The 7,106-nt window shown below is 56.6% G+C and overlaps 1 protein-coding gene across 1 annotated transcript in view; it reads right to left on the reverse strand.

Moving 5' to 3' along the window:
• RAP1B (RAP1B, member of RAS oncogene family) overlaps nucleotides 1–1,966 on the reverse strand; it is a 102,377-nt gene extending 100,411 nt beyond the window's left edge. Inside the window, exon 1 of the mRNA XM_075013306.1 lies at nucleotides 1,813–1,966. The gene's annotated coding sequence lies outside the window, so the exon portion shown is untranslated. The remainder of the gene's footprint in view (nucleotides 1–1,812) is intronic.
• Nucleotides 1,967–7,106: the final 5,140 nt, after the last annotated feature.

Consider the following 7,106-nt stretch of genomic DNA (forward strand, 5'->3'; position numbering starts at 1 on the left):
TTGAATACAAACTAACACAGCTACCTCTCTGTTACTATTCACGATAGGTGAAGACATTTAGAAGCACTGAATTCAGACTTTTCCATCTAACCAAGGTATAAGACGAGCATAAAACTTTAACTGTCAGAACTGTTTTACTTTTACCAAAGAATAAAAAAATCCCTTTCCAGTGTCAATGTGCAACCTTGTATAAAGGACTATAAGTGTCATTTGCGTGGTTGTTGTGAAGTAAATGTGACCCATGTTGGTAAAATTAAGTAGGGCAACCCAGCAGCATAGTTTCAACTGAAAGATGTTTGCTTTTTTTAAATAAACTTGGAATTTGTGCATACACATGCCACAAGAGAGCTTAGAAAGCATCAATTCCCCCTAGCTTTGTCCTACTAACAGTTCCTATACAAGAGCTGGTTATATTTAACGCAGTGTACTACCAAAAACTTCCAGATGCAAGAGTCCCAAGTGCGCTAAAAATGCTTGGTTTGTGATGTTGTCTAGATGTTCCCTTCTGGAGCCACAGAACATTACACACTTACACCACAGTGTCAAAATTCCCCCCAGTCTCCATGAATATCATATTTCTTAAGCAGCATTTATTAACCATGCCTTTAAAAAAAAAAGTCAAAGAATGCCAAAATTTCAGAAATTATGCAGTCTACTTTTTGTCAGTTAGGAATACAGTATGATGATCACTTCCTGTAAACCCTCCTTTTATTCTTCTGTAGTATAAGTTTTGACAGGTTTTAGTCATGCCAGCATGGCTACCTTTCTAAAGTATCATGGGGGTGACACAGAAGCTACTGAGTGAGGTTTTTAAGAAAGTATTATGTAGGAATTCAGACCAGATAATTGTGATTGCCCCTTCAGGGCTTAAGATCTTTCTCCCACGTCTAAGACCTTTCCTTTTTTCACTGGGACAAGGGCCAAAAAGATTCCTACACATTACATGACTGCACTGTTGGCTATTCCTGTTGCACGCTCTTCTGGGTATACCTTTTTAGCCCCCCCAACCAACGTGCAGTTGAGACACTTCATTAACACCACACAAGTCAGAAGTTTTAGAACAAAAGAGACCCCCGGCCTGCAGAAATGAAGCGAGACAAGCGCCAGCGCAATCTCCGCGCGTTACCCCCGCTATCTGTATTCTGCAGGCCGACACGGAGGCAAGGGAAGCGCCTCAGTCCAGCGCGAGTGACGAGGCCTCCGGCCCAAGGCGGGCGGACACTGCCCCACGCCGGGGGAGGGTGATGGAAAGTGTGAGCAGCTTCTCCCCAGCAGCGGCTGCTGCCACCGCCGGACGAGGTGGGGCTCAACTCCCGCTTCCCACAACGGGCTGAGAACTTTCTTCACCGCCCGCTGCCGAGCGGCCCCTGACCTCCGCCCCGGCCGGCCCAAGCGCTGGCTAAGGAGAGGCTCGGCGCGGCGGGGGTTCAACTTTCCGCTTCCGCCCTAACTTCGGGGTAGGCCGATCAGCCCCCGCCCGAGGGGCGGGCAGCGAGCGGCAGCCAAGCCCCATTCTCTCGCCCCCCGGCCGTCCCCGCTGCAGGGGGCGGCGGCCGCTCTTGGTTCCTGCTCCGCCATGTTCAGGCACTGGCCCCCTTTCCGCACCGCGCGCTCTGCCCGCCGGCCCGCCCGCCGCCCCGGCCCCCTCCGCCTGCCCGCCCAGCTCCCACCGCTGCGGGGCCACCTGCACTACCGCGCACACGCCGCTGCCGCTGCGGCAGCCACCGCCCGGCCGCTGCCGGAGCGCCGCGCCTCCCCCCGCACCCCGGCCCGGCCCGGCTCGGCTCGCTCCCCTTCTCAGCCATCGCTTACCGGACAGCGCCGCCGCTCCCCCGGCCGAGCCCGCTCCGCTCCGCACGCGCGTTCTCTCTCTCTAGCCGCCGCTGCCTGGGCGAGGCTTGAAGCCCTCGTCGTGACGCGACGCTGCACGCCGAGCCTCGCTTCGGTTTCCCCAGCTCGCTCCGCCGGCGGGGGTGGGGAGAAGTGACCTCTCCGCCCTGGTCCCGCAGTGCGCACGCGCGCGCACGAGCGCCCCCCTCCCCCACCTCTCACGGCACTCGTCCCCTCCCGCTTCCCGCGCGTAGCTCTGGGAGGCCGGCGTGGGTCGGTTCCGCACGCCTAGGTCCCGCCAGCCGAGGGAGGGGCTGTGGGGATCTCGTGAGGGCGGGGCAGTGAGGCGGCTCAGCGAAGGAGTGCGGGGAAGAGGTGTCCCGCCGGGTGCTGCGGGGCGGCGCGGGCGGGGCGCTGCTGAGCGCCCTGTGGCTCGTACGTGTAGCATCCGTGGAGGTTGACCCAATAAAAGCTCTTACCTCGCCCACCTTGTCCGTCTGTCTTAGTGGGAGGCATTTCCAGCCCCGTGTAGCCGCTCATGTCACGGGCTTCTCCTAGCCTGCCTCACTTGGGGTCAGTACTTGCCTAATCGCAGGACAGGCTGAACCTCCCTAACCCGGCACCTTCTCCCCCAGCAGCCCTAGGGCGGCATGACTTTTCCGCAGCTAGGTGACCAGTTACCATGGGTGTGGCAGAGCTTCCTGTGGTCCCATAAAGTTTGTTTGCAGCCGCCTGTCATGGCTCTCAGTGTTCTGTGCTGTTATTTACCAGTAATTTACCCCTCAGTGTCTTCTGAGTGGAAGTGCTGCTAATGCTGCTAGGCAATACTGACTTCCCATGGTTGGGCAAATTCTCTCATTCCGCACCACTCAGATACCGAGGGCGAGGGGGCCGGACTAGAGAGGCTCAATCTGTACTGCATGATTGGCAGCTGCTGGAGGCTTATGTGGGCGAAGACGGGCATTGTCTTCCCCAAAAACAGTAGGGTGATCCTGTGCATGGCCTTGCCAGCCAGGGAGGCTGGGGCTGTTGGGTGGCTGCTCGCAGGGCTGGGGTTAGAGCTGCTTGGGTGCTCAGGGACCAGAGTGGACTGAGTCACCTGGCTGTTTCAGGGGCTGGAGTTAGGGCTGCACAGCTACTTGTACTGGGGGGGTGGTATTAGCCTTTGGTAAGGCCCAGGGGCCATACTGGGGTGGGGCTGGGGCACAGGCTAGGCCAGGCCAGCAGCCAAGTGGGCATGGAAGGGTTGGGGCCCTGGGCAAAAGGGGTGGGGATGGGATTTTCCTCCTTAACGCAGTTGTTCAGCCATCACCTATGTTGGCATCTGTATGCTTGTCATGGACTGTCTCAGAGAGTTGGGTGAATGAAAGGTCTACTCTTCCTATGGTACTGCCCTCTGTCAGCAGCTGAAATAGAAGAAGGCTAACTCTAGCAACATAGGAATTGGCCTACTGGATCAGTGTTATGGACTGTCTAGTTTCCCATCTGAAACCCAGGCAAGTGTCATATGCTTTAAAAAGAGGTGCAAGAAACCCCACAGGCAGATAAGAAAATCTGTTTCAGCACCAAAGTTTCATCCTAATTCCTAATAGTTAAGATCAGTTAAAATCATAAGATAGGTTTAAATCCTGATCCATAAAGAGCTCTTTCATTAAAGATTGTGGGGAAAACGTAAAACATTAAAATGCCTAGACCTCTGTTTCTTACTCACACTGGTAAAGTGCTTTGAGATCCTTTGATATTTGGTATCATACAAATAAAATTATTATTACTCTGGACATGTCTTATGAAGACTTCCAACCTTTACAACCTACCATTAGCCTCTACTGATGCAGATCAGGACACCCACTGAAGTTGAAGGATCTATGACCTTTCTTGATCCTTCTCCCCCCACTCATATCAGCATTAAATTGTCAAATATAAAATGCCTTTTTTCTTGAAGTCACAATATTTATTTTTGTTTATGAATATTTATATTTATGAATATTTTATTCATTTGAATAAAAATACATTTAAAGACAAACATTAAGAATAAATTATGTATATGGGAAATACTTAGTAACAAATGGTTAATATGCTGTGTTCAGATAAAAGTCTTGCTTGGAGGAAGTCCACCACTGAGTGTGTGAAACTGACAGGAAGTTGCAATGAGATTGTTGGCAAAGGGAGTGGGTGTGGAGGAAGTACAGGCTTTCTGTTTGCAGCACAGAGATAGACAAGAAAAAAAAAAAGATTAAATTTCCCCAAATTGCATGATAGTGGAAAATTATTTGGTGTGCCACTTGGAGACCAAATAGGTCACGATAAATGTATAGTAAAGACTAATCCTCAGAACGTTAGAGCAGTGGTGGTCAAAGTGCAGCCAAAATGAAAACAGATCTTGTCTACAAGCTACGTCTACACTGGGATGCTATGTCGAAGTAGCTTATTTCAATGCCGTGAAATCGAAATAAGCTACTTCAACGTGTGGCGTCCACACATCCTCCATGGCTGGTGCCGTTGACGTTCAACATCAACCTAGGAAAGTGGTACATCGAAATGGGCCCCTCATGGGAGCGTCTACATGCAAAAGCAGGCCCAATCGGAATAAAGGGGCTAGGAAAGCCTGCGGACAGGGTCACAGGGCGGACTAGTCCTTCCGGGGCTACAGCAAGCTGCTCCCTTAAAGGGCCCCTCCCAGACACACTCGGCCTGCACAGCATGAGGTCCACAGAGACAACAACAGGTTGCAAACCCCGTGCATGCAGCATGGACCCCCCAGCAGCAGCAGTAGCAGCCCTCAGGGCCATCTCCGAGGCAGGGGTTGCCCTGCTCGGCACCGCGCAGGAGGCCGCCCAGCACCTCCTGGAAGATGAGCTCTCCTCCTCGGGGAATGAAAGAGCTGCCCCAAACAATCATGGTGCCCTCCCGGCTCCCCGCCACCAGGTGTGCCGCCGGCTATGGAGATACCCCACCAGCACGGAGTGGTGGGAGCGCCTGGTCCTCAAGGAGTGGGACGATGACCACTGGCTCCGGAATTTCCAGATGAGCCAGCAGACATTCCTCAAGCTCTGCCAGTGGCTCACCCCTGCCCTGCGGCACCAGGACACCCTTATGCGACGTGCCCTCACCGTCAAGAAATGGGTCGGCATCACCGTCTGGAAGCTGGCCACTCCAGACAGCTACTGATCCGTAGGACAGAAGTTTAGTGTGGGTAAGGCCACCATCAGGGCTGTTGTCATGGAGGTAAGGAGGCCCAGGAAGGGACCCTGGAGGGTGGGGGGCTGGGGGAGCCTGGGAGAGGGGGGAGCCTGGGAGGGGGCTGGGGGAGGAGGGACTCCAGGGGGGTCAGGGGGGAGCCCAGGGAGAACCCAGGAGTGGAGGGGCCCTGGGGAGGAGGGGTGCTGGGGGGAGGGGAGAGCCTGGGGGCAGCTTGTGGGGGGGCCCAGGCATACCCTGCACACCCCTCATGGGTGCTCATGTTCTCCCCCCGCAGGTGGTCCGTGTACTGAACACTCTGCTCCTCCACAGGCTTGGTGACTTGGATGCAGCCATCGCGGGGTTTGCCGGTATGGGGTTCCCCAACTGCTTCGGGGCACTGGATGGGACCTACATCCCCATCTGTGCCCTGGAGCACAGCGGAGGATGCTTCCTGAACAGGAAGGGCTACCACTTGGTGGTCCTCCAGGCCATGGTGGACAGCTGGGGCCACTTCCAGGACATATATGTTGGCTGGCCTGGCAGCACCCACGACACTAACATTTTTAGGAACTTGGGCCAGTGCCACCAGCTGGAGGCGAGGACCTACATCCCCCAGAGGGATCTCCCTCTGGGGGACAGCACCGTGTCTCTCTGCCTTGTGGTGGATGCGGCCTACCCCTCCAGCCCTGGCTTATGTGCCCCTACACGGGCCACCTCAGAGCTAGCCAGGAGGGATTCAACACCCGCCTGAACCATGTGCGCCTGGTGGTTGAGTGGACTTTCAGCCACCTCAAAGGCCACTGGAGGTGCCTCTTTGCCTGCCTGAACGTGGGGCTCCCCAACATCCCCCAGGCTGTGGGCGCATGCTGTGCATGCCCCAACCTGGAGGAGAGCAAGGGGGAGGCCTTTGTGCAGGGCTGGACTGTGGAGGCTGGCATGGCCTTCCCCCAGCCAGCCGCCGCACTGAGCCACCAAGCCGACCATGCGGGGATCCAGGTCCAGGAGGCCCTGTGGGCCCATTTTGACCAGGCTGTGGGGTGAGCGTCGGCAGGGCCAGCCTGGTGGGCCACTCACCGTCCCTCCACCACCCCCAACACACTACTGCCCCCACACGGACACTACCGCGACCTGAGAGCACATGACAATACATTTTTGTTTTAAAAATAAACCTGAATATTCTTGAAACCAACAAAAATGATGAAATTTTTAAAGAGGAACGGGGGAACTATGTACATTGGGGGGGACAGCTACTAAAGCGGGGGTGGGACACGACAACAATCTACAACCGGAGGGGAACTATGTACAAAGGAGGGGGGCCCGGGGGGCCCAGTTCTTGGCCCCCTTCCCTACTATCCAGCGCCTGGTGTGGGGGGGCGTGACCCACGCCTGGGCTGGAGGCCCCGTTGAGGCTGGGCGGGGGCCGGGAGGACCAGCAGGTATGGCCGGGCCAGCTCCTGAGCCATGCGGTTCTCCTCCTCGGCGGGCTTCAGGGCAGGTGGAGGGTGGCTGGGAGGGACGGTGGCTGGAGCAGCGAGGGCAGCATCCACTTGGCAATCTGCTCCAGGGTCCCGGCGAGCCTCTCGAAGGTCCGCATGAAGGACTCCCAGGCCTCCTGGCACCAAGCCAGTGCTCCTCCACTTGCAGGCGGTGCTCTGACACCTCCACCTGGCGCCGGAGGGTGGTTAGGACCTGGGGGCCAGCGGCCGCCAGCGGCTGGCTTGGGCGGTGGCGGGCTCGTCCTGGGGCTGGTCCCTGCTCCATCACCTGGCTGCCATGGCATGACATCCCCAGTGGGCTCTCCGGCATGACGGACGCAGCGCCCACACTGTCATGGCCCTCAGATGGTGCGGCTGCGGAAAAGAGTGGGGAAGAGTGAAGACAGCCGTTAGTCTGGGTCCTGACCTGCGGTCCACGCCCCCCCATCTCTCTGCTGCTGGGTCCCCATTCCCTGTCCCCCAGGATGGGTGTGGTGTCCCCATGGGTGACCCCCTTTGGGGGTTCTGTTCCCCCCTACCACCAGGGATGGGGCATGGCACTGTCCTGGTAGGCAGGTGCTAACGGGCTCTGGGGGCTGTGCCGCTGCTGTCCTGGGGCCG

This window comes from Carettochelys insculpta, chromosome 1, assembly GCF_033958435.1.
Source record: "Carettochelys insculpta isolate YL-2023 chromosome 1, ASM3395843v1, whole genome shotgun sequence".
NCBI lineage: Eukaryota > Metazoa > Chordata > Testudines > Carettochelyidae > Carettochelys > Carettochelys insculpta.